This window comes from Patagioenas fasciata, chromosome 3 (assembly GCF_037038585.1).
Source record: "Patagioenas fasciata isolate bPatFas1 chromosome 3, bPatFas1.hap1, whole genome shotgun sequence".
Lineage (NCBI taxonomy): Eukaryota > Metazoa > Chordata > Aves > Columbiformes > Columbidae > Patagioenas > Patagioenas fasciata.
The window spans coordinates 119,189,973-119,202,283 of record NC_092522.1 but is presented as its reverse complement, the minus strand read 5'-3'; the positions used below and the strand labels follow the sequence as shown (position 1 = coordinate 119,202,283).

Here is a 12,311-nt window from a genome sequence, read left to right as displayed (position 1 = left end):
GCTGGAGTGACTGAGTCCAGCAAAGGACTTCAAAGATGATTAAGGGGCTGGAATATCTGTCATTCCAGGAGAGGCTGAGAGAGCTGGGACAGTTTAGCCTGGAAAAGGAAAGGCACAGGGGGATCTTGTCAATGTCTATAAATAATTGATGATGGGAACTCAAGAGGCACCCACTCTGGTATGGCTTCTTTGCTGAGGGATTATGAATGAAGAAGTGTAAACTGAAACAAGCATTTCTGTGTTAGAATACAGTTATCCATCCTCACACAGCCATCCTAGAAAGAGGTATTTCATTTCCATTGGTTGAAACTTCTATATTCTGTGTCTGGGAATGTGGCCCCTCTTGAGCTGAAGTAGAGATGAACACACCTTTGCCGTCAATGGAAGGAGAGTAACAAATAAATCTGTAGCTGCAAGATATTGTCAACCAGCAGAGTTTTTTGTGAGGTGAGTATTAGTCCATGGCCTCAGCTCTTGGCCCTCTCCTAGGGCTGCAAGACACAGTCCTGGGTCACTGAGGCTATGATCCCCCTGTGTGGTCAGCCTCCTATATTCTCCTTTAGAGGTTTGTCAAGCCTCGTTGTAAAAGCAGGTAGTTCTGTGGTTTTACTCCTTTGCTCACACTGAGACAGTTACTTGACCTTTCTAATGGGTAGTAGTTACTTAATGCCATAAGCGGACTTACATTTGGTTGGATCCAAGAATCCTCTAGCTCAGTCACTTCTTATCCAATGTGAGGTACAGTAGAGGCCCTAGAGAAGAGGTTTATAAAACCAAGATAAGCGTGTTGCAGCACTCTTCAGCATGTTCTTTCCACTGCTGGCAATCAGAGCTAGAGTGACTTCTGGAGGCAAAGGCAAGACCTTGGTGTTTAATAGCCCTTGACAGCCTATGAAGCTTACACAACATGAAGTAAATCATAAGAAAACATAGGAAAGTATTCAACATCCACAAGATCCAGGAGCAAGGAGGTCTGAATCTTCTTTGCTTGCTTTGCATCTACCACTCATTAGGGTCAGGTTTGGTCCTTAAGTTTCAAACTGGATGGCACCTTTTCTCCATGGCCTTATAACAGTATATATCACTTTTAAATTCCCCATCAGTTATCTAGGCTGATGAGTCCTACATCATTCTAGCAAGCAGCCAACCCACCTCTTTGGTACTTATTCTGCTCTGCACCTTTCCAGTTGAGCTGTATCTTCTGAACTTAATTAAGCTCAGCTGTCCGCCATGCCAGCATTTCACTGTGGCTTGAATAGCTCTGCATCCCTTTAGGCACTTTGGATTAAAGGCCTATGGTGCCATGAGATGTGTGGAAGTGAAGGACTCACGAAGAGGGGAACAAGGAGGTGCTAAAGATCAGAAGGTGCGAACAGAGCAGACATGTGGATGACACAAGACAGTCTAGCTCCATGGCTGCCCAGTAGTTTCTAGCAGCTGAGCCCTGGTTTACCCTTTCCAAAGAGCATTTTTTTCAGAGACTTGATCTCTGGGTCTAAAGCCCTTGTTTTCAGTGACCATCCAGTTTGTTCTTCCTCAGCCACAATAGAAGAGGTTTCCCGTCTGTGCACAAAACATGACCTTTAGGTAGTGCGTAATAAGTTGGATGATCAGACAATGTTTGTTTCAGACATAAAACACACAATGACTTTAAGAAACACACACCCAGGCACAACAATATTTCATGGGAGAGTTGGCTAAAAGGGAAAGGGGGGGGCAGGGGAAGTTGCATTGACCTTAGATAACACATCTGAATGTGAACAAAAATAAAATAAACACAAATTAATCAAGGACTCCAAATCGAACTGCTTGGTGATAAGGATTCAAACAGGCAATAAACAGGCTGTGAGATACTTTGTGATGTTTGAGGAACTGTTATTCCAGCTTTGGGCCCTGCTGGCTTGGATGCAAAAGGATCTGTAGGACTTAAGCAGAGGTTGAGTTCTCCGGGGGACTGTAGGGTCAATCTTTATTTTTTGTGGGGTAGTTGCATGCAAATAGATGCTATGGCACTCATAAGCAAAGGGATAAATGCTCCCCAGGCCACATGACACATTACTTTGTCAGGCTGAAAACAGTAGTAGCTGAAACCAAAGTGAAAAAGACATTTAAATCAGTGCTTTACTGGGAAAGAAAAAAAGAAAGCCCATCCCAGTTCTTGCCTTCTTCCTGGCATTTCTTCCTCACCTATGCTCAAGAGGGTTTTCTCAGCTCCAGCTAAAGGCACCTACTTGACCTTCATGATGAGGATTTGTAGAAGGAATGAAGAAATAAAAAAAGAAAGAAAATGTGAAACATCAAGTTCCACTCTACTACTCCAGCTCTTTGCACATAGTTGAGTGCCATGTTTCAAAAAGCTGTGCAAAAGCACATGCCAGCATACATTTGCTCACCTCCGATGGCTGGGATGAGAGAAGGGGTGTAATAATGAACTTTCCCTTCTTCTAATTCTTTTTGGACCATCTGCAGTTATTAGTGTCTGGCCTGTCTCACAACCAGTATTAACAAAGCAAGAGATTTGGATCTCAATACCTTGTGAGTACGGGGAAGGTGGAGCACTCCTTGTACTCCCATATCGATTTCGTAAAGAGTGAGGTCCAACAACATCCGTTGAAGTGGAATTTCCATGGGCTTCAATGAGTTTTGGATTAAGTCCCTAAGTCAGGCCAGCCACGGGTTACTTCTATAGACAGAAGTACTAGAAAGTCTGATGACCGCGTGCTTCCTGCTCATTTCATTTTATTAACCTCTTGATTTTTTTCCTGTTATTGCTGCAAGCACAGCTGGCTGTGTAGGAAGCTACTGCAAGTTGTGTAGGTGTCAGCCATTTGGAGTTTGTATAACCCCTCTCTGGACAGCAGGAGTTTCCTGCCTGAGGGCCTGGCCTGTCACACCTAGCAACAAAAGATGTCGAAGTACAAAATAGCATCCACCTTTTGCACAAAGAATCATACAGACAGAGGGAAATCCCTTAGATCAGTGAAAGCAGGTCTCTGTTGTCCATATCTCATTATTCCCTTTTGTAATGATCAAGCCTGAGAGAAAGAATAATTGTTTCTATTTTGTTCTGCTGATCTCACTTCCAGACTTACTATTTTTGTACTGGTCTGTCTTTCAGAGCACAGGATATCACAGAAATGCTAAATAGTGCTAGTGTTTAACTTCCTTGAAAGCTACATTCATCTATAACATTTTCAAAATCATCAGAGCTCTTTCATCTTCATCATTGGCATTAGGTGTGAGATCAAGACAGAATATGATCAACATAGACAGGACTAGTTTATTTTATCAATGTTCAGAACACTTTTAAGGAATATTAGATTTCAGACAGATGCCTGGCCTAGTTCAAAATGACAGAGGCACCTATGTTTCTCTCCACCAACTACACAGGCAATCTAAGCCTTACTTCAGTAGGAATCTCCTCTGTTTCAACATCCTCAGAAGCATCTGCACTTACATTAGGGACAAGGGAAGCCTCCCTTCAATGTTGTCAGATGGATTAGGCCTTTGTAAAGTTTGGTACTATGATGCTGAAACAGAGCTGGCCAGAAATAAGTCATTTGGGAAAAGAGCAGGCAGCTTTTGAGCCAGATTTGCATTAGGAGCACAGAACACTTCTATGAGCACAGGCTGGGAGAGTTGGGGTTGTTCAGCCTGGAGAAGAGAAGGTACTGGGGAGACCTCATAGCAGCCTCCGATACCTAAAGGTGGGCTACAGGAAAGCTGGAGAGAGACTTTTTACAAGAGCCTGTAGTGACAGGACAAGGGGTAATGGCTTTAAACTCTAAGAGGGGAGATTTAGGTTAGATATAAGGAAGAAATTCTTCACCATGAGGGTGCTGAGACACTGGAACAGGTTGCCCAGAGAAGTCATGGATGCCTCATCCCTGGAAGTGTTCAAGGCCAGGTTGGATGGGGCTTTGAGCAACGTGGTCTAGTGGAAGGCGTTCCTGCCCGTGGCAGCAGGGTTGGACTAAGTGATCTTTAAGGTCACTTCCAGCTCAAGCCATTCTGTGATTCTATGATTCTAACATCATGAGTGTCCTTACTGAGACAAGGTTCAGTAGTTATTAATAGCAATTGGACATTTTAAGCCATAGGTTTGAAACAGGGCGGATAGTGAGAGGAAGGAAGGAAGTGCCATCAGTCCTATTTCACAGCTGGAGAGACTTGAGGTATGCACAGGCTTATCTGGGGTCTCAGCCATAGGATCAATCAACCCAGATTTTAAGGACCCCATGCAGGAATTTAAAGAATTTCTCTCTCAAAAAGGAACAGTAAAACAATTTCAGGAGCAAGGGGCATGCTGTGAACAGCCTGTCGTAAGGCACGTAGGGATAGCTTTGGAATGAAAATGGTTTTTACACACTCAGCCTGATGGCTGTCGAGGGCCAAAGCTATGGTCATAGGAGCGAGCCGGAGCAGGAACTCTAGGAGAGCTTTTCCTCTGTGCGTGAACAATTGGGGGAAGTTCTGCCGTTTTGAGGCATTTCCGAGGACAGTAAATTACATACTAGATCACAGCTCTATTATGTTTTTGGGGAAAGCATTTGGAAATTAATGTTTCATATTAAGATTTAAATGGGGAACACATACAGCTCTGCTACTCACAGGCATCCTCAAACCTGGGCTGCCACAGCATTTTCTCTCCTGTTGAGGTGGATTTAGGCAGAACCTGGGTTTACAGCAACCAGCCATGTAAGCAGACGCTCACTATCTCTGTGCTTCAGTTCTCTGCTGCCAAACAAGTACCTGTCCCTACTTTAGAGGGTGTTTAGAGGGAACCTGGGGCAGGAATGACCCATCAGTGCTTGCGCTAACAACCTGATAAAGGGAGAGCTGTAGAAATACCTAGAAGGCAGATGAGACACAGCTCACCATTCAGCCAGAGGGAAGGATTTCAGTAGCAGGAGTGGTCAATTTTAGGTGACCTTTGAGCAAATATTACTGATTGAGATGACACAGGGGAGTTAAAGGTGTATTATTTTGTCTTTTTTTCTGGGCTGGGAAAAACCTTCTATTTATTCAAAAGTGGTCTATTAGAAGGTGTCTAAAAGGTGGGCTGAGTATGCTACTGTGGTGCGTTGAGCCTGGCCTGCAGCTGAGCACCCACACAGCCACTCACTCCTCACCTACCAGTGGGATGGGGGAGGATAGGAAGATAAAAGTGATAAGACTAGTGGGTTGAGATAAGTACAGGTTAATAAAAGAAAGAGGAAAGAAAAAATAAGTGACATGAAGGCGATCACTCCCACCTCCACATGCAGACAGATGCCCAGCAAGCCTTAAAGCGATGACCTTGAAAAACAATCCTGCCACTGTTTTCTGTTGTTGAACATGATGTTGCATGGTTTAAAACATCCTTTTTGTGATTTTGGTTCAGTTTTCCCAGCTGTAGCCCCTTCCAACCCCCATCTGACTCAGTAGAGAGGCAGAGTATAAAAAAGGAAAAGCCTTGGTGCTGTGCAAGCACTGCTCAGCAACAGCCAAAACATTAGCATGCTGTCAACACTGTTTTAGCCACAAATCCAAAACACAGCACACTGTGGGCAGTTATGAAGAGAGTTAACTCTGTCGTAGCCAGACCCAGTACTCCCATCTTGTTTGGCTTCCTCAGATGAGGGTTGTGATGGAGAGGGGAGTGCTTTGGGGCAGAATTCATTACAGGTTTCCACAGGCATAAACAGAAATTTGGAGAGTAGATACGGGCTGGGTGTAGAAATGATGAATTAAGGTTACAACATAGAATCATAGAATCATAGAACAGTTTGGGTTGGAAGAGACCTTTATAGATCATCTAGTCCAAGCCCGCCACAATGAGCAGGGAAATCTTCAAACAGATCAGGTTGCCATGCCATAGGATGGATGTCAGAGTGAAAACTCTCCCACAGGCTGCCACCATAATTAGACAAGCCTTCAGAATAGGCTGCAAATACAGTCAAAAAAATCCCTAACAACGTCCACCAGCGTAGCATTATAACATGCAAATATAGTACTGTAATTACTAACAACCGGTCACAGTGAGTTCTCTGCTCTGCAGGAACTGCTCTTTCCTGCAAAAACCACAGAATCATAGAATAATAAAATACCAGGTTGGAAAGGACCACAAGGATCATCTAGTCCAACATTTCTTGGCAAAAGCACGGCCTAGACAAGATGGCCCAACACCCTGCCCAGCTGAATCTTGAAAGTGTCCAGTGTTATGGAATCCACCACTTCCTTGTGGAGATAATTCCAATGCTCATTCTCATCATGAAAAATTTCCCTCGTGTCTGCTTTAACCTGCAAACAGAAGTTTTCTCTCATACCAAAAATTCATCTTTCTTTTCCAACATGAGCTAGAGGCTATATATCCAACTAGATACTTCTCAAACTACTAGAAAACCTTTAGTTTGTAAATGTTTTCTGATAAGTGAATGGATAGTTCTAGGTTTGCTATACACATTCAACCAGAAAAACTAGAATATTCAAGATGGAAAAAAAATAAAAAATAAAAATCAGAGCTCCTCTCAGACTAAAGTCTGAGATAGCTGATCCTTCACTTTTTCAGTATTTTCCCCAAATCCTGCAGAGGGCACAGATAGATCCAAGTTTGATTAGGCTTCAGATAATATAAAGCAACTAGTGCATTCAGTTCCACAGGTGGATCATTCCTCCATCAGAGAGAAACGAGCCGTTGCAAATCATCCTTTACATGCTCTTTCCCACGTTCCTTGTTCCTGCGCACCCACCTTGTGCTTCCATCTCACCCACTTTCCTCACGCAGCCCCTCCAGCCCATGCCAGGGCCACCACCACAGCCCTTCAGTTTCTCCCAGCACTGGCTCAGCCCTTGTGCAGGATGCTGCTGAGCATAGATAAGGGGAACAAGCTGCTGCTTCATTACCGCAGGCAGCAGGTGCTGGATCAGATTAGTGATGGGTGGTAACTGCCTATAGGCATGCTGAGCAACACGCAAGATCATTTGAGAAATCAGCTCTGCATAACCATGCAGCTACAGCGAGTCAGCTCATGAAGGGCAGTTGGACCCCTCTTTGAGATGGCAATTCTAAGAGGCTGTTTCATGGAAAACTGGAAATTGGTTTTCTGAGTTTGATTTTATTGTAGATTCATCCCATTTGGCCTTAAAACCCACAATTCTTATCCAAGGTTGAGATTAATTCCAGCAGTGAACCGTTTCATTTTCAAGTCCAAGTACATTTCATTTACAATGTGCAAATATAGCACTAAAGTGAACGATGTCCTCATGGATGATGCAATTCACATCCTAAGCTTTTGTTTCTTCTGGAAAACCTCAAATCTCAGCCATGAATGGTGGCAGCAGCAGAGGGGCTTTCTTGATCAAGATGAATGGGTTAAAAAAGGAACTCTAGTAAAGGCTGCGCTGGTCTTTTGTGTTTTAACAATGAGAGGAAGCTCTGCCTAGTTTGAGGAATTTCCCACGTCTCCAATTCAGACTTCAGAAAACTGTTCTATTAAGCCTGTCTAAGAGGTGTTAAAAAAACAAAAATAATCCAGGAAATCAGGACAAAGATATCTTCCCAGAGCCTACGCATGTTCTGTTTGTTTGGTTTTTAAACCTGCATCACCGGAGACAAACTCAGAGGAATCTAGGGAAGTTAAATAATGACAAATGCCAAATACACCAGGTTCCTGCTGAGCCGGCTGAGCCATTGCTGAATTTTGTCAAGTGTCACTTCTATGTGGATGCTGAAGATTTGCCCCTGTGTTTCCTTATATATTACTTCGTTATGCAATGTTGCCAGATATCACAAGACAGATTAAGTGACAGAAATGGATGAGGAATTTTCTGGGTGAGAGGAAGATCTATGGGTTGAGAAATGCCATTTTCACCATGCAAGAGCAAGTGATGGAGTGAGGTGAAATGGAGCCTCAGGCTTTCCAGTTCTCAATGCACTTTCCCTTGCTGTTTCCTTGCCTGTTATAAACTCATTGCCTCCCACAAAACTGTCACTGAAAGCAGGAGTTATAGCTTTCAAACATTTATATCTTTCCCCCCCAAATCTGAAGGCTCCTGATGCATGTAGGCGAGCATCACTTTCCTACTGATGCAGAGAGAGAAACAAGGTTGTACACGGTCACATCACAGCTGTATTTTTTTCTGAGTCGTGATCCTTTAAGCGACCAACAGGTTTGCTGCATCAGAGATGTTTGGATGGGGCAGAACTTTGGGGTTTCAGATACCAATGGAGGTGACAGCATCAGAAAGCATCCCCGCATCCCCTGACACTGAGCAGTGGACAACAGCACTCCAGCATTACACTGTAAAACTGGTTTTCATTCAAGCAGCTTAAAACATAGGTAGAAAAGAATGGAAACAAGATAAATGTGACACTTGAAGACAGTACATGGCAATGTCTCAGCCTGCGGCCACGCTTGCCACAAGACCCTCTCCCCTGTCACTGTCACCTAATACGATACTGAAGGGGAATGCAAGAGATTGCTCTTAAAAGAAACAAGCCCATAATTCTATACAGCTGACAAAAATGCAGTGCCTGCTATCTCCATTGCAAATCCCAGCTGCTGTAAGCATAAAACTAAGTGAAAAAATCCAAATGCTATTGCGGTTGATTTTTTTTTTCCCAGAAACTATGCAGTGTGCCTTAGGAGGTAATAAATGCAGTCCAGATTAGTACTGTATTTCCATGCACTTCCCTCTTTACCTCTGCAGCCCTGAGTTTAAACTAGGGTAATCGTAACCTCTATTAAACTTCCCTAGCCAAGCTGACAAACAGTAGCACTTCGCCAGAAACTTGAATGGTTTAATTCATACCTTGAAAAGCCAAAAGCATCCTACAGAAACCTGTCAACTCATCACCAGAAAAGGAAACATGCACTGATTGTAGTTTTCTCAGTAGAAACCTGCAGCAAGTTTACTGGTCATGCGAAGCTTTCACCACAATTTCCAATTCTGGCCCCGGAAATTCCTTCAAGCCACCTTCACCCGCCCCAAACTGTTCAACCGCGCAAGGAGACCAATGTTGCATTTCACACACATCATCCATACCTGTAGGACAACAAGTGCTCCTCATGTCCGAGTCTTTTCTGAACTTGTCCTTCTGTGCTGGGAAGGAAACTTCCCATCCAAGTGTCAACTCCTGCCTCGGTCTCTGCCCTTTGTTTTCCCAAGAGCTCCAGACACACCTGCTTTTCCGTGTGTGCTGTTGGTTGTTGGGCTTAGGGGTTTGTTTGTTTGGTTTTTTTTTTGTTTTGTGTTTCTTTTTGGAACAAATTAAACAGCCTGTGAGCAATTCTCTGTAAGGGAGAGAACCTTTTGGCTTGTGGTGATTTAATCAAGCAAACCCCGTGACCTCCCTTTCCTGCGATCAGTGGGAAACGATCCCTTCTCCACCAGCACGGGGTGGAGTTGCAGCTGAAAAACACAAGCCTGAAAACGCTATGCTGGATGGGCAGGGCTGCTCTTCCTTCTCCGTTTGTTGTGTCAGAGAACACGGTGATTCCTGCTGGTCCGAAACACGGAGATGACCTCTGGCCAGGAAGGAACCTGAGAAATATTTTCTAAGTGATTTCCTGCTGTTGAGGGGGGAAGTGGATGCAAGGGACACTTGGGCGGGGGTGCTCACAGAGTTGCTGGAGAGTGTAATTTCAAGATGAGAAAAACACTTTTTTGGTGATCAGGGGTGTGAAAGTAAAATAAATTACTTTGTTTTTCTAGGGTGAGCTGTTCTAAGAGCCTCCTCAGTTGTCACTCTGCACAGTAATCTGGAGTCAAAATTGTTTAGGTACTTCTCGGACTTTCAGCCATGGTGCCTCTCATGCTAAGACATGCTGAAGTCTTCTTCAAATTAATACAGGAGAGCCTTTCCACACAGAACGCTTGTTCAGCAACAACCCAGTGATGCAGCTGTGGCACAAAGGCTCCTTTTCAAGGTGCCAAAGAAATCTGGGCAGGTTCATGCATCCAGAAGGACAGGTACCTCTGGAATAACCACCAAACTGTGCTGTGTGGGTCTGCCTACCTAACACTGGGGATCCCAGAGGGGGAATTGGACATGAGCCAGCAACGTGGACTTGCAGCCCAGAAGGCAAATTGTATGTCGGGCTGCATCAAAAGAACTATGGCCAGCAAGTTGAGGGAGGTGATTCTGCCCCTCTGCTCTGCTCTGATGAGACCCCACCTGCAGTTCTGTGTCCAGCTCTGGAGCCCTCAGCACAGGACACACATGGACCTGTTGGAGAGGGGCCAGAGGAGCCACAGAAATGATCTGAGGCTGGAACAGCTCTGCTGGGAGGACAGGATGAGAGAGTTGGGATTGTTCAGCGTGGAGAAGAGAAGGCTCCAGGGAGATATTATCATGACCTTTCCATACTTAAAAGGGGCCAATAAGAAAGATGGGGACAGATGTTTTAGCAGGGCCTGTTGTGAAAGGACATGGGGTGATGGTTTTAAACTAAAGGAGGGGAGATTCAGGCCAGACATGAGGAAGAAATTTTTTACCCTGAGGGTGGTCAGAGCCTGTCCCAGGTTGCCCAGAGAGGTGGTGGATGCCCCATCCCTGGAGACATCCCAGGCCAGGCTGGACGGGGCTCTGAGCAACCTGATCTGGGTGAAGATGTCCCTGCTCATGGCAGGGGTTGGACTGGATCAGCTTTGAGGGTCCCTTCCAACCTGAACTGTTCTATGATTCTATGATTCCATGGTTTTCGTGACCTAGCCAAAGGACCGCACCCCAGGAAGGTGGGGATGGCTCCCCAAGGCTCAGTCATGGTTATGGACACTATAATGGCCTCTTTGCTTTTGTCTCTCCTGGCTTTGCACCACCTCTGATCTTCTTGCAAACTAGCACACTACAGCACTGTGGTCCTACATCAACCCATGAGATGGCACAGGGTATGTGCCACCTATAATGAGTGTTGCTTTGTGAGGGTATCAGCTTTTCCATCTTGACTCTGGATGCAGCTGAGAACAGCTCGTCTCTCTATTTCAGGGTCTGAACAGGGTGTTTCTGGATCATCCTTCTGAGGATGTCTTAAGGTGGAAAATTGTATATAGGACTCAAGACCCCACAGCTAAGAGCATCCTTCTTTCTGGATACATCAGGAATTTATTTAAGTAGCTTGATATCTCTACTCAGGATCACTTTTTAGTTACTCTATCATGATCCAGTTCATACTATAAAAGCAAAAAGGGACATTTGGACATTTCACTGCTGAACACACCTCACCCATGTGCTCACTGACATACACTTTTTTTCACACAGAGAGGGAAAGAGACAAAGACCGAGCTGTATACCACATCCTCATGTTCTTTTAATTAATGAGTGTGATCTGTATTTCCTTGTATTTAACAGCAGCCTTTTAATCTAACAGCACTAACTTCCTTTCAGTGGGTTTTTCAGTTTCATTCTTTTTTGTCTGGCTGGAGCTGGAAGTTTTATTCCAATTTATCTCCTTCTGCTGACTGGAATGAGCAAAATATGGTGGTTGGGACATTTAGGAAAGAAGATGTTGCTGAGATTCTTTGATGAGAGTGACAGAATGATTATTTCTCTTAAGTGGAGCACCTGAGGGATTATTTTTTAAAGTATATAGAAAGTGCTTGTGGTACGTTCATTGTTCATTCTTGTTTTTCTGACTTTTATTGGTATTGCTGATGGGTTTTGTGTTGGGTGGAAGGTGGTTTCCACCCCCACACTAGTTTCCAAGGTTTCAGAATTGTTCCTGTTCATCATCAAGATAAGTTTAAAATCTTCAAGCAAGCCTGAGGCAGATTTTACTATCACATCTGGGAACTGGAGAGAAATGAGTATTCTAGAGAACAGTTAAATAAATGTCTAAAATAGCTCAGACGAAAGTATCTAAATCGACTTGGACCAGAGATGCCCATACTGTTTGGTGACTAACAGCAGTGTCAAAGACCATCTCAGGAGCAGGTATCTACATTGCTGGCATTTCCAGTGAAGTCAGATGAATACCACTCTGTGTGGAAAGACCTTACTGCAATCAATGTGTTGTTATATTATGCAAAACTGAATGGTTCTTTGGACTTCAAGATAAGAGCTGACACGCATGGTTTAGCATCATCCAACAACAATTCTATTTGCCAAAATGCAGACTGGTGCTCAGGCTGGACATGCACATTTTGAAGGGAATGAGGAAAGCTTGAACTTTTAATATTTGAGTAGGTATGAATAAATGCAAAGTACAGATAAGTTTGACTTAATCTGGTTTAGAGGTTAGGAAAGGCTTGCAGGGCCTCAGGAGAGCTTTTATATATATATGTGTGTGTGTGTATATATATATATATACATATATATCTCCTATGCTCCG

At 44.0% G+C, this 12,311-nt stretch overlaps 1 protein-coding gene across 2 annotated transcripts in view; it reads right to left on the bottom strand.

Annotated features, from left to right (window-relative positions):
* Positions 1-9,440, bottom strand: part of ADGRF5 (adhesion G protein-coupled receptor F5) — a 46,472-nt gene extending 37,032 nt beyond the window's left edge. Inside the window, exons 1-2 of one of the 2 annotated variants that reach the window (XM_071807122.1) lie at positions 9,028-9,440; positions 686-752 (exon numbers count right to left, since the gene is read on the bottom strand). The gene's annotated coding sequence lies outside the window, so the exon portion shown is untranslated. The remainder of the gene's footprint in view (positions 1-685; positions 753-9,027) is intronic. The other variant, XM_065835351.2, reaches the window with a different exon arrangement.
* Between the last annotated feature and the right edge of the window lie 2,871 nt (positions 9,441-12,311).